This window comes from Macrotis lagotis, chromosome 5 (genome assembly GCF_037893015.1).
Source record: "Macrotis lagotis isolate mMagLag1 chromosome 5, bilby.v1.9.chrom.fasta, whole genome shotgun sequence".
NCBI classification, from domain to species: domain Eukaryota; kingdom Metazoa; phylum Chordata; class Mammalia; order Peramelemorphia; family Peramelidae; genus Macrotis; species Macrotis lagotis.
In genome coordinates this window covers 29,391,353-29,414,224 of record NC_133662.1, presented here as the reverse complement: position 1 = coordinate 29,414,224, position 22,872 = coordinate 29,391,353, and the positions used below count along the sequence as shown (strand labels likewise).

General features: G+C 36.6%; 1 pseudogene; it reads right to left on the bottom strand.

Moving 5' to 3' along the window:
- Positions 1-3,563: 3,563 nt before the first annotated feature.
- On the bottom strand, positions 3,564-5,509 carry LOC141489655 (TERF1-interacting nuclear factor 2-like; annotated as a pseudogene).
- Positions 5,510-22,872: the final 17,363 nt, after the last annotated feature.

Sequence of the window (22,872 nt, the reverse complement as noted above, 5' to 3'; positions counted from 1 at the left end):
ATCTTTGCAAGAAAACTCAAAATGGAGTAATAGAATCCAACCAAAGTCAACTGATAGGTCTCCTGACTTCTTCCCTTTAGGGATAATGTTAGGCCACTCATGATTTTTTCTTCTTCTGACTGCTTTTGAGTTTGTGTCCTCCATGATTCTGTATGGAGATCTCCTTTAATCCCCTCACCTTGACCCTTTTCAATTCTCTCTTGTAGTTCACTCCCCTACCCCCCCACCCATTAGAATAAAATATGGTTGAAGGCTAGGATTTTTTTGCTTCTATTTGTGTTCCTAATTTTTAGTATAGTTCCCAGCACACAGTAAGAGCTTGATATATGCTTCTTGCTTTGCCCTTCCTTGTGTTTCCTTCTCTAGTGGTATGCAAATTAACTGGAACAAAGTAAAATGAATACATTTATGGACATATATTAAACTTTATGGTATTTTGCATCTTTAAAAATATTTAATACTCAGTATACTCCCCTTTTTCCATCTATAATCACTTGTTTTATGTATTTGGTATTGAATTAATTAGATTTTGACATATATCCTTTAATTCATCCCCCAAACACAATTTTATCATATTGGGTATTAAAATATTTACAATTCTTTTTTTTTTCTTAAGGCTAGACTTGATTATAGCCCACAGTTTTTATTGTTTTTGCTATTATTAATTTGAATATATTTCAATCAGTGAAAATCTAGTTTCTCTCCCTCCAACTTTCTCCCCATCCTACCCTGTCCCTGATTCCCCATTTTGAAAAATATAAACAATGCCCCTGTTACCAACCTGCATAGTCAAGCAAAGAAAATTTTCATGTTTACTATCTCTCTCTCTCTTACACATATATACACATGCACACATGTACACAAGCATATACATATGTGTGCAAATGTGTGTGCTTATGTATAGACACATATATATACATGCACACATACATATGTATTTAAATGCATGTGTATATGCTTATATATATTATATAAAGAGACAGAAAAATGAAGAGAGGAGAGATAGACAGTGAGGAAACAGGTCTTCATAGCACTAGTAGCAATTATCTATTATTTTATTTTACATGGTGTTCAGATTGTTCTTTCAACTTTAAGAAAACTATATTGTTGCTCAAAAGGAAGCACTAACAAACTCCTGCTTTCAGGTCCATATTAAATTCTTTGCCTGTTTTCTTAGGATTTGTTTTCATCCATACTTTGTCAATTATTGATATTTTTTTCTTTTAAATTACACTTTGTAAATGAACCTATTAAATTATGGGTTGAAATATTCCTTAAAACTCCTAACTTTCTGGGGGTGGCTAGGTGGCGTAGTGGATAAAGCACCGGCCTTGGAGTCAGGAGTACCTGGGTTCAAATCTGGTCTCAGACACTTAATAATTACCTAGCTGTGTGGCCTTGGGCAAGCCACTTAACCCCATTTGCCTTGCAAAAAACCTTAAAAAAAAAGACAGGAAAAAAACCTCTTAACTTTCATGTCAATAGATGCTATAAAGTCTTTAAGAGTTATTGAAATCTAATTTTTAAGAACTTTTGCATTTTTCCATAAACTAATATCCATTTATATAAAATAATGCAATAAAAAAGAAGAGAGAGGGGCAGCTAGGTGGCATAGGGTTCAAATCCGGTCTCAGACACTTAATAATTACCCTAGCTGTGTGACCTTAGGCAAGCCACTTAACCCCATTTACCTTGCAAAAAAAAAAAAACTAAAAAAAAAAGAAGAGAGAGGTAGAAATGAAGTATGCGCATACATTACAAAATCCTGCAAATCAATGAGGGTTAACTAACTAAAGTTGGAGAAATCAGATTCTTCTTGTTGCCTATGAGATTGGGGGGTAACCAAATATAGATAGAAATCATGGGTTACTGAAATATGAAGGAATTCTCATGCTCCCTGGGATTTCAAATTTGCTCAGTATTTATTGTAAAATATTATAAAGAAAACAGGTTAAAACTTTTCTTCTCACAGAGAAGCAACAAGAACTTTGAGCACAAACAAAAGATTGCTTGAGAGGCAGAAACAGACACAGAGATAGGAGAGACAAAGAGAAAGAAGAGTCAAGCAGAGTTGATTTGGCCAGTGAGGGAACCAGTCCTGAATGGGGGTCCAGCTTAGGGTTTTATAGTCTTGCCCATTATATGGACACTGAGGGCAAAAAGAGAAATTCCTTCCTCCTTAAAGGAGGGAAGCCAGCTAGAAGGTTGGAAACTGGGGGGGGGGGGGGGGGAGGGGCTGGGAATGAAGAGACAGGATACAAATTTTCCATTTTACAATGAAACAGGAGGAGTCAATTTACATCTCAGGAGCAAAGGGCCTTCGACAGTCAACAAAATTTAACATTAAAGATTACTGAATTTGTTTCACATTATAAATTTTCTACATGTATAATTCTCTTCATCATTCTGATTGTAGAATTAAGGTGTTCACTCTACAATGAAAGAAACTGAAACAGAGATCTAAGTCAAGAGTACTTTATTAAAAGATCATCTTCTATTTAAAATTTATTTATTTGTTTTCATCCATATGTACATGTATATTTTTAAGTAAAAAAATTTCCTTTCACCCTCCCTTTCTAATCCTCTTCCGCTCAGTGACAGTCAGGTTAGCTTTGTACATACATATTTTTGATAAACATGATTACAGATTAGCTATTTTTTTGGTATGAGGAATTAGGATTAAGGGAAAGAGATACATAGGAGATAATTTTTATAAAGTTTTTGTCAGATTCTGAACGATTGTTTTGATTGTGATTGTGTGTGTGTGTGTGTGTGTGTCTGTTTTTTTTCCTCTAGTTGGGGATAGCATTGTCCATAGCTAGTCTAATACAATTGTCCTAGCTCTCTGAACTGTTGATAGGAGCTGCTTCCATCAAGGTTATTCAACTCACATCGTTGTTGTTCATGTGTACATTGTTTTCTTGGTTCTACTCCCTTCACACAGTATCAAATCCTCTAAATCATTCCATGCTTCTCTAAAGTCCAGTGATTTATGGTTTCTTATTGAATATTTCATAGTACTCATGTACCATAACCTGTTTGGCTATTCCCCAATTGATGGGCATCCCCTCAATTTCCAATTCTTTGCCTCTACCAAAAAAAAAAAGACTTTTCCCTTTTTTTTTTTACAATTTCTTCTGGATAGAGACCTAGAATTGGAATTGCCTGTCCAAAGGGTATGAATAGTTTAATTGCTCTTTGGGCATAGTTCCATGTTGTTCTCCAGAAAGGTTGACTCCATTCACAACTCCAACAGTAATGCATCAATGTCCCAATCCTCCCACAACCCCTCAAACATTGATAATTTCCCCTTTTTCTCATTTTGGCAAATCTAAGAGGCATGAGGTGATATCTCATTGTTTCAATCTGCATTTCTATAATCAATAATGATTTGGAGCATTGTTTCATATATTTACATATAGTTTTAATTTCTTCATTTGAAAACTGTCTATTTATATTCTTTGACAATTTATCAATTGGATAATGACTTATAACCATAAGAATTACACTACATATTTTAGAAATAAGGCCTTTATTACAACTCCTATTTGTTTGGGGTTTTTTTTTTGAAGATTCAAAATTTAATCACTGTCTGTTACAAAAAACAAAACAAGGAAGGCATGATAATGCCATAAAGTAAACCCAATCCTGTGTTCCAAAGTAAAGGGACCTGGCCCCCAGCGTAAACCATATCTGCTTAGTCCATTTTCCAATTCTCTTACTATAGGTTGGTGAGATTCCACCAGTCACATCAAAGAGAGCTAAGCCACTGGGTCTTAATGGGATCAGTCTGGCCATAGGAAGGGGCCTGGGAAAGTACAGAACTTTGTTCAAGAGGGGAGAGGTATTCACAGAAGGTGGGGATCAGGGTGCCAAACTTTGTCTTCTGATAACTTTCAAGAAACTTCTGAAGAGAGGGGATTATGGAGGTCTGGTCATCCTCAGTGGTTACAGCATCACACAGATACGATCAGCATGCTATCTCTCTCTCTTTTGAGGGACCTGACCCCCCCTCCCAAGCTCCCTGCCCCTTCCCACTCACCTTCCCTCCCCTCTGGCCATTCCCTTCATCATCAGAGTCCAGAACCAAGTCCCCTATGGTAACCACCAAGCTGCACAGAGGTGGGGAATACACTGTAGGAGGGAAACCAAAATCAAACCTGTTCCTGAGGTAAACAGTTCTTTGGCATTCCTTGAGATTCTAGATGGCTTTCAGGAATGAGGCATTCCCTTTCCCAACCCCCAACACAAAGTAGGGAATACCTACCTGGCTCCCTGGCCCCAAGCAGGTAATGGCAGCCTCGAGGGCTCCAGGGAGTAACCCAGGCAGTTTCTGGGGTGAAGGGGTATAAAGGGGAAAAAAAAAACACAGGGTGAGATGGAAAATGGGTGAGCTTGGGAGAGGAACAATCTAGTGTGGGAGGAAACAATGCTTCCTAACTCCTTTTGTTTTGAGGAGGGCTCATTATAAATCCAATTTCCCTGTTCCTGAGCCCTCCTTTGGAGGGAGTGAGCTGAATTTCTGTGTTTTCCATGAGGGATGGACCTTGTGCCCATGTTATCTGCTGGTTCTGCCATGGACTTCCCACGTTCTTTATTGTTTCCATGCATAATTTAATCTTGAGCTGGTAGGCACATACTCCGGAATGGGAAGAACATGACAGTGGGCTGGTCCTTATGACCACCCCCTGGCAGATGTATAATTTGCCTGGATTTGCCGGTGACCCAGAGGCGCCAGGTTGAAGTCCCGACCAGTGAGGGCTTCTGGGCATTTCCTCAAATCCTGCCCCTGGGGGAAGGGAGTGCTGGGTTTAGTTGTGGGAATAGGATCCTGGAATACTTGTTCCCGCTGGGGAGAAGATGGAGGACTCTGCTCATGGGGTTCTGCCCCCCTCAATGAAGTAAAAGCTGGGGACTCTTGAAGTAGCCACCCTAAGTCCATGCAATACTGAGTCAGGCCAAGGGGAAGAGGGACCAAGGTTTCAGATTGCATTCCTCCTCTTAAAACTTCCTTCAGCTCTTGCAACTGTAGCACAGGGAATATCTTCTCCAACTGGCACAGGTATTCGAATAATAACTTCTCCAAGGCAAGGAGGAAGGGTTCCCCATATTCTTGTCCCAGTTCCTGCAGCTGATCGGCCAAGCCTTCGGGATCCTCCGCCAGCTGTCTCACTCGTTGGCAGAAGGCCTCCAGCGCCTCCTCCATCTTCCCATCCCGCCTGGCCTTGGAGCCGCACTCGGGCGGCCTGGGCTCCGGGAAGTGGTGGCTCAGGGCATCCAGCACCAGGGCCCAGGGCCGGCCCGCCAGGATCATCTCCACCATCACCTTGGCCCGCAGCCCCAAGCAGAGCCGCGCGTGGTGCCGGGAGTGCACCAGCTCGGGCGCGGCGGCCTTCAGGGCTCCGAGGAGCTCCAGCACCCTGGGGTAGTGCGCCCACAGGCGCCTGCGCAGCACCCACCGGGCGGCCGCCGCGGCCAGGCGCAGCGAGGCGGCCCCGGAGGTGGCCATGCCCGAGGCCGCGCTCCCGCGCTCCCGCGCCGCCCCGCCCCGAGCGCGCCGGCCAAGGTGGGGGGGGGGTGGCCCAGGCGGAGCCACAACTCCTATTTGTTGAGATTGTTTCCCAGCTTTTTCCATTCCTTCTAATTTTAGCAATATTGATTTTATGAGTGCAAAACCTTTTGATTTTAATATACTAACAACATTCATTCTGCAATCGATAATGTGCTCTAATTCTTTTTTTTGGTCACAAGTTTATCCCCTTTCCATACATCTGGTATCTCTCGGTCTATTAATTTATCTATAGTGTCACTCTTTATGTCTAAATCTTGTACCCATTTTGAGCTAATTTTGGTATACAGTATAAGGTGTGGATTTATGCTTAGTTTTTACCATACTATTTTTCAGTTTTCCCAACAATTTTTGTCAAATAATGACAAGCAGTAGATTGTTGTAGTCATTTATTGGGTTTTCTTTTATACCTGTCCCAATTCATTTTTCTATTTCTTAACCAGTACCAGGCAGGTTTTTTTTTTTTATAAATGCCTTTTATTTTAACCTATTTTAAAATCAGCCAACGCAATGACTGTGGCTGATAGTATATAATGTTCCACACCAATAGACTCCTTCTCCTTTCTGATTCTCTGTGAGATCCTTTTATCTTTTCTGGGTCCAAATTATTATAATTTTATAGTAAAAAAAATTGATTGTTGATCTTCTTGCAGTCATTTTATAGCTGTAGAATCCTATTCCCTCTAAGATATTACATTATATTGAGTTGAAGTCCTGTCATTTTTGTCTATTTCACTTTCATTTTTAGACAGGCACAAAAATTCTAACTTTTCTGTTCACTTGAGAAAAGACTCAAATGATATATTGTGCCATTGGAAGTGATTTGTGTATTAAGGGTCTTCAGCTTGATCCTTAGCATTCTAAAAATTGGGTCCCTGGGAGCTTCTGAAGATTGCTGTAACAGTTTCTGATATCTGCTGTAGCAGTGGTAGTCTATGTTAAAGACCCAATCTCTAAATCTCAGTGGCTTCAGCTACTTCTGTTGTGTTTCCTTTCCTTTGTCTAGTACTAGGCAGTTTTAATGACAGCCACTTTATAGTATAGTTTTAGATCTGGTAGAGCTAGGTAGGCCACCTTCCTTCACATTTTTTCTCATCAGTTCCCTTGCCATTCTTGCCCTTTTGTTGCTCCAGTTGAATTTTGTTTCTATTTTTTTCCTAGCTTAATAAAGTAAATAAATAGTAGTTTGATTGTTATGACACTGAATAAGTAATTTAATTTGGGTAGAATAATTTTTTTACCATACACACAAACACACACACACATATACATACATATATATATATATATATATATATATATATGAGATTGACATAACCATGAAGAATTAATATTTTTCCAAATATTTAGATCTGACTTTATTTGGGTGAGAAGTGCTTTATAATTGTGTTCATACAGTTTCTGGGTTTGTCTTGGGAGTTAGATTCCCAAGGATTTAATGGTGTCTATATGTATTTTAAATGGAATTTCTCTTTCTATCTCTTGCTCTTGGGCTTTGATGTTCATATATAGAAATGCTAATGATTTTGGGGGGGTTATTTTTTTATCCTGCTACTTTTCTGAATTTTTTAATTGTTTCAAGGAAGTTTTAAAATGATTTTCTCAGGTTCCTTAGCTATAACATTATATCATCTGAAAAGAGTGAAAGCTTTGCTTCCTCATTGCCAATTTTGATTCCTTCAATTTCCTTATCTTCTCTTACTGTTACTAGCTAGCATTTCTAATACAATATAGAATAGTAATAGTGATAATAGGAATCATTGTTTCACCCCTGATTTTACTGGAAATGCTCCGAGTTCATTCCCATTACATATAATATTTGTTTTAGATAAATATCATTTATTCTTTTAAGGAAAATTACAATTATTTCTAAACTTTCTACCTTTTTTAAATAGGAATGAATATTGTATTTTATCCATTTTTTATCAGAATCTATTGAGATAATCATATGATTTCTGTTGATTTTGCTAATTATGTTGAATGTTTTCCTAATGCTGATCCACCCCTGCCTATCTGGTATAAATACAACCAGATCATGGTGTATTATATTAGTGATAACATACTATGGTCTCATTGTTAAAATTTTACTTAAAATTTTTGCATCACTATTCATTAGAGAGATTGGTCTATAATTTTGTCTATTTTGGTTCTTCCTGGTTTAGGTATCAGCACCATGTTGGTATCATAAAAGGAGTTGGCAGAAGTCCTTCTTCTCCTATTTTTTATATTGTTTATGTAGAATAGGAATTAATTGTTCCTATAATATTTTGTAGAATTCACTTGTAAATTTGTCTGAATCCGGATACTTTTTCTAAGGGATTTTATTAATGGTTCCTTGAATTTCTTTTTTTCTGAAATGGGGTTATTTAAGTAATTTATTTCCTCATCCATTAATCTGGGTAGTTTATATTTTTGTAATTATTAATCCATTACACCCAGCTTTTCACATCCATTAGCAAACAATTCAGCAAAGTAGTTCCAAATTATCTCATTAACTTCCTCTTCATTGGTGATTACCTCACCTTTTTCATTTTTGATACTGGTAATTTGGCTATCTTCTTTCTTTTTTTAATTCAGATTATCCAAATGTTAGTCTATTTTATTTGTCTTTTTCATAAAACCAGTTCTTAGTTTTATTTATGAGATCAATGTTTTTCTTTCTTTCAGTCTTATTAATCTCTTCCTTGATTTTCAGAATTTCTAATTTGGTATTGAGGGTGCTAATTTATTAGTTCTTGATACCTAGATATTACAGAAGATACACAGTAAAAAGTCTTACTGTATGAAAGAACTTGTCCTTGATCCTCCAGGAAAGGTCAGCACAAAATGTAAAATCCCTTGGGATGACAAACAGTCTGATGAGCAGACCTTAATGGATCTATGTTGACCTTTTGGGAGTACATGCTGATCCAAAGAGTAGCCCCATGACTCTGAATTGATAAATGGTTATCAAAGCATCCACATCAATGGGTCAGCAGACGGCAAGTCAGAGACTAGCAAATAAAGCCTCTTGTTGGATAAGTTCTGCTAAGTATGAAAGGATTCTCAAAATTGTATTTCTGATAAAATATTTGCTTTCTTTAGAGTTTATTCACTCATCATATCAATCATTTTGCCAAACTATTAAGAAATGAAGGTTCTTAGGTTTCTCCAGATATGTTAATCATAAACTCAAGAGGACAATGATCATTATGATGCAAACATTAATGGACATAGGGAACATTACAATTGGAAACAAATACTGTAACTTTTTAAACTGTTAAATTTTATCTGAGTGGAGAATACGTAGGAGAAATATCTGTCAAGTAAGGAAATGTTATCTGTGTCTGTAATGTAAATTGACTCCTATTGTTCCAGTTTTAAATCTAACTCTCCTCATTTCCAGCCCTACCCCACAGCTTCCAGTCTTTTACCTGATTTCAGTCAGATTGAGAGGGAGGATTTTTGCCCTTTGCCTATATACTCCTGATGATTCAATATCCATGGAGTAGGCAATACTATAAAGTCTGAATTGGACTACCCTCAAGGTGCACAGATTAACTTGAATCTCAACCCAGTCAGTTCTCTTGACTGTCTTTCTCTCTCTCTCTCTCTCTCTCTCTCTCTCTCTCTCTCTCTCTCTCAATCTCTTTACCTTAAACTTGGCCTAACCTTTTGTTATTCATTCCTGCCCTCAAACAGCTTACAAGTGGCTTGCTGCTTCTCCAGGAAGAGAAATGTTTTTAATCTGTCAACTTTGCAAGCTTGTATAATAAATCATGAATGGTTTTAAAATTCCAAGGCTATATGTGAATTCTTTCACCAGCCAGACCTCTCAATCTTAAATTAGTGACATCTTTGCTTAGAAGAGACAAAAAAATCAGATGGCATTGCACAAGGATGATAGTCCTTAAGGAATAGTTGGTACAACTTAATTTTATGCAACTTTCATGGTCAGACCACAAAGGAGGCTGATGATTTTCCCTGTTCTCTGTTTTTGCATAAAAATCAACTCTTTCTTTGTTCAGGTATGATCATTACCTCAAATGGCCATCACCTATAGTTTAGAAGTAAGATTTTAGGGAATAAAACTTAAATATGTCTAACCTATATTTTTCTGTAATTTTATTTTCATACTATAATTTTTTTTTATAATTTTATGGTTAAACAATTTTCATGACCATTTCTGCCTATTGGGCAATACAGGGTGTTATATAGTGGGGTGGAACAAAAATAACTGAGGACTTTGATGCCATTATGTCTCCTCTACCACATTCGTCCTAATCATCATTGAAAAGTAAAAAGGAGGAAGTGTCCTCTAGTTAGCTCCTCTGATTAAGTAAGTGAATTTACAATCTGCAATTTACAGTTCTGGGACCTAATATGCAGAACATAAAATCTCTATCCCTATGAAAACATGTTAACATGATTAAAATAGTTGGAATAAACCTAGTATCCAATCTATCACATAATCAAGGTCAGACTTATGGACGTGCAAATTCAGGACCATTGAATTGGCAAAATGAAACCATCACAAAATTTAGTGTTTATTCAAGCAATTTGTACTACGTTGTAAATGGAAGGTGGTGGCCCTTTATTTTCCTGTTGACCTCAACCCCAGTTCTAGAGAAAGCAAATCTTACTACAGAATTATTTAAGCTTTCACTATCAGTTCATTCTATTTTTTTGTTGGAATAATTGTCATCATTTTGATTCTGCTAAAAAAGCTAAATGCATTTGTTAAATTTTATTATTAATTTAATACAAACTCCCTAAATATCTCTCCAAGATTCAACATGAGTTTAATTTTCTTTAATTTCCAACTCTTTTAAAAAACATTAACCTAAAAATGTAAATTGTAATAAGCTCCAGAATCTCATTGTTTTGTGATGGAAACATGTATTTTGATCTGAATAAGATGTTAAGCAGTTTCTCTACCAGAAGACAAGGTCTCAACTGAGCTGGAGAGGACTTTTTGGAGCAGATTCAGAACATGCTGAAGGACATTGGATGCCTCCAAGGTAGAAGAGAAGAGGAGAAGAGAGGAGAGACACGGGACCAGTTCATCTCCACCATCTCTCACCTCTGTGTACGTTGTTTATCTGTAACTTTCCCTTGACTCTGTAAGTGTGACACCCCTATTTATGTTCTTCTCCTTATGGAAAGGAGGGAGGGGAGGCAGGGTGAAAATGTTCTCCACTGAGAGAGAAAGAGGGAAATTATAGTGTGGCATCATTATTATATCTACATGAGTCTGTACATCTTATCTAGGGAGTGAGTCCTATCTCTGATTTAGATAACAGGGTGTTAGTAAAGATGGGAGGAGAGTCCAGCCTACAGAAGTCAATTCCCAGTCTCTTGGTGTGGCTAACTGTTGGATTTGTGATAGTTCACAGCAGCTTGAGAATTGGCTTCGGGTGACAGTACCCCTGGGTCTGGCCTAGATTCTTAGTCCCTGGTTGGAGGTGCACTGTGGCATAGGATTCTGATCCAGAGGAGAGAGACACTGGTGGCATATGACTGAGTCAGCTCAGGGTGACAACTGACTGGACAGGATATTTGCCTGTGGAGTAGAAAATATCTGGACATGTCCAGAAGCAGGGTACATATATTCAGGACTGTACAACTTAAGAGATAGGTAGCCTCAGACTCATGTGAGATTAATGATCATAGCTGGATCCCTTGTAAAGATGTGCAAACCGGGGCAATGGTTAAGGTAAACTTATTATGAGTTAGTATGTACTTGCAAGGAAAGTGGTGAAATAGCCATTTGCAAGAAAAATAATTTAAGGAACATCACTAGGTATATTAATTATTCTTGGGGTTGATCCAATGCCACAAAATCAGGAAATTAGTTTGATCAATTTGGGAGTCAGGAAGAACTTTTTCAAAACATTGGCATAAAAATTTGCAGTGGAAGGAGGTACAGCAACTTTGGAAATGTACCTATTATCATGATCATTATATGTCCTATTTAAGAAGACTCCTTGGAAGTAAAGAGGAACAGTATTATCCATTTATTGGAAACTATATTCCTGGAAGACCAACCAGCACTAGAAGGGCATTATTGGATTTCTAGGACTACTGCCTACACCCAGTTGTCCAAAGATTTGGTCAGGGAGTTGTTATCTAGACTTAAGGGTCTACCTACACAGAGGATGGGAGTTGGGGCTATGGAACCCCAGTTGATATCCTGAATTGACTAATAAAGCTCCAAGCTGTAGTGGAAAAATTACCAATTACACAGCTAAGGCCTTGTACTTACTGGCTAACTAAGCCATGCTAACAAAAGAGGTGAATATTCAATATAGATTAGTATTAGACTACTTGTTGACTAAAGAAGGAGTCTGTAGTACACAGAATTTATCAGATTGTTGTCTAATGATAGACAACAATGGGCAGGTGGTAAAGTAGATAACCAGGGATATCAGAAAGTTGACACATGTACGAATCCAAACCTGGACAAGCCCATTTAGTATCTCTTGGATGAGTTGATTTACTGATTCATGATGAAAAATAGTCTCTGGGCATCTTACTATTGTCCCTAAGTGGGATAATCCTTTTACCAGGATGTGTCTCCCGTGTATGATCCAGTTAATAAATTCTATCAGTAAATTACTACAGGTGTATAGCTCTAATAAGGAAGAGGTAAAGATATTGATAGGGAAAATCAGTCGTCCTATCAAGGATGAGGATTGTGTATTAATTTGAGGAAGACACTGCTGGTGAAGTGTGAAGACCAATTTTTTATTAAAAAGAAAAGGGGGGAGTTGTGAGGAATGTAGGGTGTTGGTCTTCACAATGTGTGGAGGGCAGTGCCTTTGAAATACATTATAAAGGGTAAATGTCCCCTGTCAATCACAAAACTGGGAGAATTCTCCTAATCCCATTCCCAAAATGACAAACTAGATTAGAATAACCTAGTCTTGACCTTCTCCTTTGCACATGCTCAAAGAGATCTATCTGTTCTTGCTCATTAGTATAATGAGCAGGGTGGGGAAACATGGGAAGCAATGTATCAATTAGATTTGTGACCCCAGCCTATGATTAGCATGAATAGGGCAGGAACAAAGTATTTCAAAGTGTATGAAAGAGCTTGTAAATTGGGATTTTCCAGCCCTTCTCTCCCACTATGAGAGAAGTGTGCCATTTTGTTAAGATATCTTAATAAAAACCATTTTAATCACTCTAGACTAAGTATTCTCCAGCCATTTATAACAGTCAGCTTCACTAGTAGTTAAAGAAATTATACATGGGAAAATGTTTGAAAGAAATTACATGAGGGTATAAAGACTTGAAAGGATAATAATATCCAAAAAGTATAGATGAAATACATCTGTAACACAGTTATTTATTCTAATTCAATAGTTGCTTGAAATGACATATAAACTAAACTGTTCACTACCTCAAGTATATGTAATTGGATTTATGATTACAAAGTTTTAAAAAATTCTAATACTAAAAATTCTATGTAATTCTAAAACAATAGAAGTATTAAAATCAATTCATATAAACACTAAAAAAACACAAAACATTGGCCTACTTAATCCTAATTTAGTTTTGATTTACTAGCTTATTTCATGACCACTCTTACACCTAGTTTTCCCAAGAAATTTCCCAGAATGAGGAGAGGTAAAAAAGTTTCTCTATTTTAAGACACAAAAACCTTAAGAGTGCTAGAATTTGAATTGCTGTTGTTCTTGCTTGTCCTTTCTCAAAGAGGACATTGACAACAAAATGGTGATTAATTGAAAATAAATTTAAGTGAGGGAGAGTTGTGCAATGTGCCTGATGCAGGGATATGATGTAGAGAACTGTGAATTAGCAGAAACAAAATCTTTCAAGTAGGTGGAGGTCTCAGCTCTTGAAATTCTGCCTCCATTAGACATTATATTTCCACCTTGTCCTGAACACTGTGGGGCAGGAAAAAACTTGTTAAAAATTAGACATCAGGGGTGGGCTAGGTGGCGTAGTGGATAAAGCACTGGCCTTGGAGTCAAGAGTACCTGGGTTCAAATCCAATCTCAGACACTTAATAATTACCTAGCTGTATGGCCTTGGGCAAGTCACTTAACTCCATTTGCCTTGCAAAAACCTAAAAAAAAAATAAGAAATCAAGTACCTTGAGAAAGGAAGGACCAGCATGTAGATTGCCAATGGAAATTACCTGTTCCACAGTGAAAAGATCACAACCCAAACACTACCCTGTCTAGCCCTGTCTAGCCTACAGTGGAGAGGTATTTAAGCAGAAGCTCTTCCCCTTATCCAGCACTTGCTTCTTCCTGCCTCCCATCCAGAAGGATGGGCTTTCCTCTGGCCCTTACTTAAACCAGTGGAACTCCATGGGTTTCACCATGTGGCCTGGTTAACCCAAGCCTCGTGGCTGCCTGCCCTTTTATTTTTCTCTCTTCCTCCTCTCTCTCTCTCTCTCTCTCTCTCTCTCTCTCTCTCTCTCTCTCTCTCTCCCCTTCTCCTCTCTGTGTCTCTTCCTTTCCAAACTTTAACTGAGCCTGCCAGTTCAATCAGCAACCAACATGGTCTTCTCTTTATACTCTTCTTAATTTTTCTGTCACTTTCTTATGTGTGGAAACTTCTTTTTTTTTGCAAGGCAATGGGGTTAAGTGGCTTGCCCAAGGCAACACAGCTAGGTAATTATTAAGTGTCTGGGGCTAGATTTGAACTCAGGTATTCCTCAGGTATTCCTATTTAGGTATTGCTGACTCCAGAGCCCATGCTCTATCCACTGCACCACCTAGTCACTCTTGAAACTTCTTTTAATAAATCTTTATTTTTCTTTCCACACCTACATACTCTGGTCTCAATCGTGATTCTTCACAGTCAGTATCACAATTCTCACTTTCTCCTTCAGTCATTTGGGTTCAGGGATCTGTTATGGATTAGGAGGCCCGGAGATTATCAACTATTTAAGGCAGACCTTGGTCTTTTTAAGCTGAGGTTTCAAGATTTAAGTTTGTCTAAGTCAACAACCATTTAATGATTAAGTTTAAATAAGAAAGAAACAGATACATAAATAGAGAATAACTGCTTTTACCTAGTCAAAAAAATCATCTGAGCCATGATAGTAGCTGAAAGCTAACAAGATCCTGGAGCTTTTTCCTACCAAAGATAAATGAAGCCTCTACTCTGACATTCATATTACAGATCCCACTAAGAAAAAGAAAAGATTCAAAGATGTTTTCAACTGCAGACATCTTGGAGGAACTTAAGTGAAGGTCTGTCTATTTGAGGGAAAGGGGGAAGTAAAGTTCAAGAGGTGGTAGGGTGGGGAAAGCCAGCAGAAGGCTTTTAGTGACAGTGCAATCCAGATTTCAACTGCTTAAAAATAACAGAGGTCCCTGCAGTGAAGAGCAAGCCAGCAGGGAAAATGCCAACCACAAACAAAGTTTGAACCCTGAAAACACAGGGGTAAAAGACAGGAAACAGTTGGGAATAATGCCTCTGTTAAGTCAGAACCTGCACATAAAGGAACAGGGGGGGGAAAAAACCTTCACAAAAACAAAGCCTGGACTGCCTGGGCAACATCTTGGACAACAACAAGCCAGGGATCAGACCCCAGCCCCAGCAAAATAAAAGCTTCCATATACACCAGGAGTAGAACTACACCAACAAAGATGAGTAAAAAAGCTAAAAGAGCACTCACTATAGAAAAATACTTCATAGATAAAGATGCCATGTCTGAAGAAGAAAGCTGTGAAACAGCATTCATGGAAAAGTATCAAAATAGTCTATACATTTTTCTCAAATACAAAATCTCATCAAAGTCCTTAAAGAAGAATGTAAAGACAAAAGAAGAGAAGAAGAAGAAAAATGGAAAAAAAGAAATGAAAGTCATATAGGGAAATTGTCAAAAGTTGACCAGAGAATTCAGTACCTTTAGGTAATTGAAGAAAATAAAATCCTAAAAACTAGAATTGATCAGTTAGAAACTAATGAATCTACAAGACTATAAGATTCCATCAAACAAAATTAAAAGGCTGAAAAAAGTGAAGAAACTGTAAAGTACCTTCTAGGGAAAACAAATGACCTGGAAAAGAGATCCAGGAAAGACAATCTATGAATCATTGAACTACTAGAAAGACTGAATCAACAGAAAAACCCAGTAAACATCATGCAGGAAAGTACAAGGGAAAATTGCCCCAATCTACTAGAACAAGATAACAACATAAAATTGAAAGAATCCATAGAATCCCTCTAGAAAGAGGCCACAGGATAAAAACCCCAAGGGTTGTAACAGCCAAATTCCAGAACCCTCAAATAAAAGAGAGAATATCGCAAACAGAAAAAAGAAAACAATTCAAATACAAAGCCAACAGAATCAGACTAACACAAGACCTGTAAGCCTCAACATTGAAGAATCAGAAGAACTGGAATAAGGTATTTTAGAGCACCAAGGACCTGGCATTACAATCCAAAATGTACTACCCTGAAAAATTTAGTATATTGTCAGGGAAAAAAGATGAATGTGGAATGAAATACAGGACTTCCAGAACTTCCTGACACAAAGACCAGAACCAGAGAACTCTTGAAGAGTTACATAAACTTGGTCAATGAAAAACAGGATTGAAAAAATATTGTTGTCAACAAATATTGATCCCTAAAAGGGAAGATAATAACAATTTTAGCTCATTAGAACTTTACTTCTAATTGAAGAGAATGAACCTAAGAGATACAGGTTTAATTGGGTCTTGTCTCTCAAATGAAGACATCCAAGATCACATGTTTGAGATAAAAAGCCCTGAAAAATGAAAGTTGGAGTGTCAACTTTAACTTAAGTATCATTGTGACTGACTTTAATCACAAGGCCCTAAGCACCTTGTCTAATGAGTGCATCATAAGCTGCAATGACCAGAGACAGTGTCTCTATTACTTTCAATCATTTGTAAAGTTCTCAGTGAGACTGCCAGAGCTTCCCAGTACTTAGATAGCTTCAAGATAATTTCAATTAATTAGTTCTGGATGCTTCAATTAACAAGGGGTTAATTATCCTGTGTAGGGGTGGGGGTGGGGTAAAGTGGGAGAGATAAAGGGCCTGGCTTCACTTAACAAGGTATTATTTACCTTGAATGGGAGGTGGGGAGGTAAAGTGAGAAAGAAAATAGGCCAGGAGAAGGGGAAAAATAGTTCAAGCAAAGATATGACTTTGGAATATACTATGGCTTGTGAATAGGATTGTGTATACTTGAAAGATACTTGACAAGGGGGTAAGTTAAAAAAAATGATTATAATTATAATTTGATACATTTTGAGTCAATGCTACTTATCAAACAATCAAATAAACAATCTGTGATAGTATCTTAATAACGGTAGGAGCTTATCAAGCATTCAAGAACTCTGATTGATGATACCTGACTAATAATATTAGAGCATCAAGGGAAGAGGCTCAAAGATTTATAATTTTAAAAGAAAAGAAGGGAGAATGTGAATGCTGTGTAAATTCTATTCAATAGATTTAGCCCAGTGAGAGAAAAAGATACATTCCCACTTGGGTTTAAAAATCTAACTTATTCTACGTGAAAGGGGGGTATTGGGAAAGGGGAAGTTAAGGGAAGAAGGGAGTGATAAAAGGGATGGTAAGCACCGGCCCTGGAGTCAAGAGTACCTGGGTTCAAATCCGGTCTCTGACACTTAATAATTACCTAGCCTTGTGGCAATGGGCAAGCCACTTAACCCCATTTGCCTTGCCAAAAAAAAAAAAAAAAAACCCTAAAAAAAAGGGAAGGCAAGTATCAGTGAAAATAAACGGAAAGCTAAAATTTTAATAGGTAATTCAAAGGGGAAAGGTAGTGAGTGGAATATTCCCTCTTAAGAGTTAACATTCCTAGTGAAATCCTCTCTGGGTTAAAAATCATTAAAACAAAGACAAACTATCACCCTTAAACTATTCTTAGAAAGAGAAAAGCCTTGCATTTCCAGTTAGACACCCTCCCAATTTTTCTAGGGAGTGAAACAGTGGACTATTTCCAGAAAGACCTTGCATTGATTCTGTTAGGGAGGGAAATAGTGGACTACTTCCAGAGAAGAGACCTTGCAATCTTCCTTAGCTACCTATTTGATAATAGACTGTGATAGCAGTAGCCTGCCTCCTCTTGTTTGATAAGTGCTAAAATGAGAAGACCTTGCATACTCAGACATTCATTCATTTAATAGGAGGTCATTAGAAATCTTCTTCTGATACCCTTGCCATCTGGAAGATGAGGTAATATGTTATGAAAACCTTTTCTTCTTCTCTTTGTTGCTGGGTAGATTTTTTTCGCATAAAGATTGTAACTGAAAACCTTAACCAATCAGGTTGGAAGAGAGGGTGCTGGGGGTGGGTGGATTGTGCTTGACTTTCACCTCAGGGCAGCTCCTTGATCTTCACTACCTTTGTGAGATATGGAGTATGCCCTTTTCTTGAGAAAAGTCAAACTAAACTTTGCCTTTTTGCTCAGAGGAGTCTCTATATTTTTAAGTGGATTTTTATCCCACACAGTAGTAAAATTTTGGTGAGGAGGAATAGGAGAAAAGGAAAGTGATAAATATAAATGGAGAAAGTTATCATAGAGGGAAATACAGAATTAGTCATCTTAACTATAAATGTGAATGGGATGACCTGTCCCATAAAATGGAAATGGATAGCAGAATGGATTAAAATCCAGATTCCTATGATATGCTGTTTACAAGAAACACAAGCAGAAAGATACACACAGGCTAAAGGTAAAAGGCTGGAGCAAAATATATTTGGCCTCATTTGAAGTAAAAAAATCTGGGGGAACAATTCTAATCTTAGACAAAGTAAAAGCAAAAATCATTCTCATTATAATGGATGAGGAAGCAAACTGCATCTTCTTAAAAGGCACCATTGGAAATGAAGCTATATCAGAACTCAACTTCCTTCTCTCAGAGCTAGATAAATCTAACAACAAAATAAACAAGAAGGAAGTTAAGAAAGTGAATGAAATCTTAGAAAACTTAGATATGGTAGACCTCTAGAGAAAACCTAATGGGGACAGAAAAGAATATACCTTTTTTCAGCAGTACATGGCTTCTTTGCTAAAATTGACCATGTACGAGGGCACAAAATCCTTAAAATCAAATGCAGAAAGGCAGAAATAATAAATATACATTTCTGAGATCAAGATGCAATAAAAATTACATGTAGTAAAGGGTCAGGGAAAGATAAACCAAGGGTAGATCAAACAGCAAATAATAGAAATAATCAATAATTATAACCAAGAAATTGATAATAACAAGGCATTACACCAAAATATATGGGATGCAGCCAAGGCTGTTTTGAGGGGAAACTTTATATCTCTAACTGCCTATGTGAATAAAATAGAGAAAGAGGTGATCACTAAATTGGGTATGCAACTAAAAAAGCTAGAAAAATAACAAGTTAATTATCCCCAAAGAAATACCATACTAGAAATACTGAAAATCAATGGGGAGATTAATAAAATAGAAAGCAAAAAAAAACACATTGATCTCATAAATAAATCTAAGAGTTAGTTTTATGAAAAAGCCAACAGAATAGGCAAATCTCTGTATTATCTGCTTTTTAAAAAGAGAGAAGATAACCCAATAACCAATATCACAAATGAAAAGGGTGAACTAACCACTAATGAGGAGAAAATTAAAGAGATAATTCATAGCTACTTAGCCAAATTGTAATGCCAATAAATTGTACAACTTTGATTGAAATGGATGAATATTTACCAAAATACAAACTGCCCAGATTAACAGAAGAGGAAATAAATTACTTAAATAATCCCCTTTTCAGAAAAATAAATTGAAGAAACAATCTATAAACTCCCAAAGCAAAAGTCTCCAGGTCCTGATGGATTTACATGTGAATTCTACCAAACATTTAAGGAACAGTTAAAACCTATTCTGCATAAACTATTTTAAAAAAATAAGAGAGGAAGGAGTTCTACCAAACTCCTTTTATGACACCAACATGGTGCTGATACCTAAACCAGGAATGACCAAAAGAGACAAAGAAATTTATAGACCAATCTCCCTAATGAATATTGATTCAAAAATCTTAAATAAAATTTTAGCAAGGAAATCATAGCATGTTATTACTAAGATAGTACACCATGATCAGGTAGAATTTATACAAGGTAGGCAGGGATAGTTCAAAATTAGGAAAACACTCAACATAATTGAACATATCAACAGTAAAACCAACAGAAACCATGTGATTATCTCAATGAATGCTGAAAAAGCCCTTGATAAAATACAATATTCATTTCTATTAAAAACACTAAAAATTATAGGAATAAATGGAGTTTTCCTTTAAATAACAAGTAGTAACTATTTAAAACCATCAACAAATATTGTTTTTAATGGAAGTAAACTCAAAGCATTTCCAATAACTTTAGGGGAGAAACAAGTATGCCCACTATCACCATTACTATATAGTATAATATAGTATTAGAAACTCTAGCAGTAGCAATAAAAGAAGAAAAAGAAATTGAACAAATCAGAATAGGCAACAAGGAAGAAAAACTTTTACTCTTTTCAGATGATATGATAGTATACATAGAGAGTATGAGAAAATCATTTAAAGAACTCCTTTAACCAATTAATAAATTCAGCAAAATAGCATGATATAAAATAAATTCACATAAATCATCACCATTTCTATATATGAGCAATAAAGCCCAAGAAGAGATAGAATGAGATATTCCATTTAAAAATAACTATAGATAATATTAAATATTTGGGAATCTACCTCTCAAGACAAACTCAGAAATTGTATGAAATTATAAAGCTTTCCTCACCCAAATAAAGTCAGTTCTAAATAACTGGAAAAAATGGCAAATGCTCATGGTTAAGTCAACCTAATATAATAAAATGACAATTCTACCCAAATTAAATTACTTATTCAGTGCCATAACAATCAATCTACCATATAATTTATAAATCTAGCAAAAATAGTAACAAAATTCATCTGAAGCAGCAAAAGGGCAAGAATAGCAAGAGAACTGATGAAAAATAATGTAAAGGAAGGTGGCCTAGCTTTACCAAATCTAAAACTATACTATAAAGCAACAGTCATTAAAACTGCCTGGTACTGTTCAAAAAATAAAGTAATGGATCAGTTTCAAAAGAAGTGGATCTGGGGCAGTTAGATGGCATAGTGGATAAAGCACTGGGCTCGGAGTCAGGAGTACCTGGGTTCAAATCTGGTCTTAGACACTTAATAATTACCTAGCTGTGTGGCCTTGGGCAAGCCACTTAACCCCATTCGCCTTGCCAAAAAAAAAAACCCTTAAAAAAAAAGTGGATCCAGTTCAAAAGAAAATGCAGTAAATGACTCAAGAAATCTGCTATTTGACAATCCCAAAGACATCAGCCTATGGAATAAGAACTCACTATTTGACAAAAATTGTTGGGAAAATTGGAAAATAAAGGGCAGCTAGGTGGCGGAGTGGATGGAGCACTGGCCCTGGAGTCAGGAGTACCTGAGTTCAAATCCGGCCTCAGGAACTTAACAATTACCTAGCTGTGTAGCTTGGGCAAGCAACTTAACCCCATTTGCCTTGCAAAAAAAAAGAAAGAAAAGAAAATGGGAAAATATTATGTCAAAAACTATACATAGTTCCATATCTCACACCCTGTATCAAATAAGGTCAAAATGGGTAGATGATTTAGACATAAAGAGCAATACCATTAGATAAATATTCTATCAGATCTTTGGAAAAGGGATAAATTTACGACAAAACAATAATTAGAGCACATTATAAATTGCAAAATGAATGATTATGATCATATTAAATTAAAAAGTTTTTGAACTAATAAAATCAGTGCTGCCAAAATTAGAAGAAAAGCAGAAAGCTGGGAAACAATCTTCACAACCAGGAGTTCTGATAAAAGTCTCATTTCAAAAAAATAGATAGAATTGCATTAGCTTTATAAGGTCACAAATCATTCCCCAACTGACAAATGGTCAAAGGATATGAACAGACAGTTTTCAAATGAAGAAATTAAAGCTATATATAAGCATATGAAAAAATGCTCCAAATCATTATTGATTAGAGAAATACAAATTAAAACAACAATGAGGTTTTATCTTACACCTAATAGATTAGAATAGATGAGAAAAAGGGAAGATCAATGTTGGAGAGGTTGTGGGAGGATTGGGACATTGATGCATTGCTGGTGAAGTTGTGAATGGATTCAACCTTTTCTGTAGAGCAATATGGAACTATGCCTAAAGAGCAATAAAATTGTTTATACCTTTTGACCCAGCAATTCCAATTCAAATACTATATCCAGAAGAAATTGTAAAAAAAAAATGGGAAAAGTCCTACATGTTCCAAAATATTCATAGCAGCCTTTTTTTGCAGTAGCAAGGAACTGGAAATTGATGAGATGTTCTTCAATCAGATACTGGCTGAACAAGTTATGGAACATGAATACTATTGAATATTATTGTGCTATGAGGAAACAATAAGTGATTGGACTCTAGAGAAGTATGGAATGACTCGTGGGATCTTATGCTGAGTGAAGGGAGTAGAGCCAACAGAACAATGTATACATTAACAACGTTATGAGATGAACAACTTTGATGGAAGCAACACTTCTTAGCAGTCCAGAGAGCTAGGACAACCATATTTGACAGATTATGGACTATATTATCCCCAACCAGAGGAAGAAAAAACAAAACAAAACAAAATGCACAGAAACAAAGCACCTCTAGAAAATCTGATGACCACTTTATAAAAATTATCTCTTGTGTATCTTTCCCTTAATCCTAATTTCTCATGCCAAAAAATTACTATTTTGTAAATATGTTTAACAAAATATGTATATAAAATGCTAACCTGACTGTTCCCAACTGAGGGGAGGGAGGTGTGAATGGAGGGTGGAGGGAAACTTTGTAACTTGGAAATATACATGTACAAATAGATGAAAATGAATAAATAAAATTTTTTAAAAATTCAATCTAGGAGGGGAAGACCATCAGGATTCCTGGCCAATACAGAAAGAACTGCAATTTACATATACTCTGAACCAACCTGTATGCAAACAATGATTAAATGGAACTTGGATAACTATAGGAATTAATAGATTCTCCCTTACTAAATATTTTTCTTGTAGATGCTGAATGATTAGTTGATTTGTCTTAGAAGGCAATTCTTTGAGTAACTTCCAATAGGGAAATACTGTGATTTTATAAGTATCTAAATACAAATCCAAAAGCCTCCTCCTCTCTCTTTTTTCTTCATCTTTTCCTTCAACATCTTCTTCAAAGTATTCAGGATTTCATTGCCATAGGGAACTTCTGGTAAGGATTTTACACACACACACACACA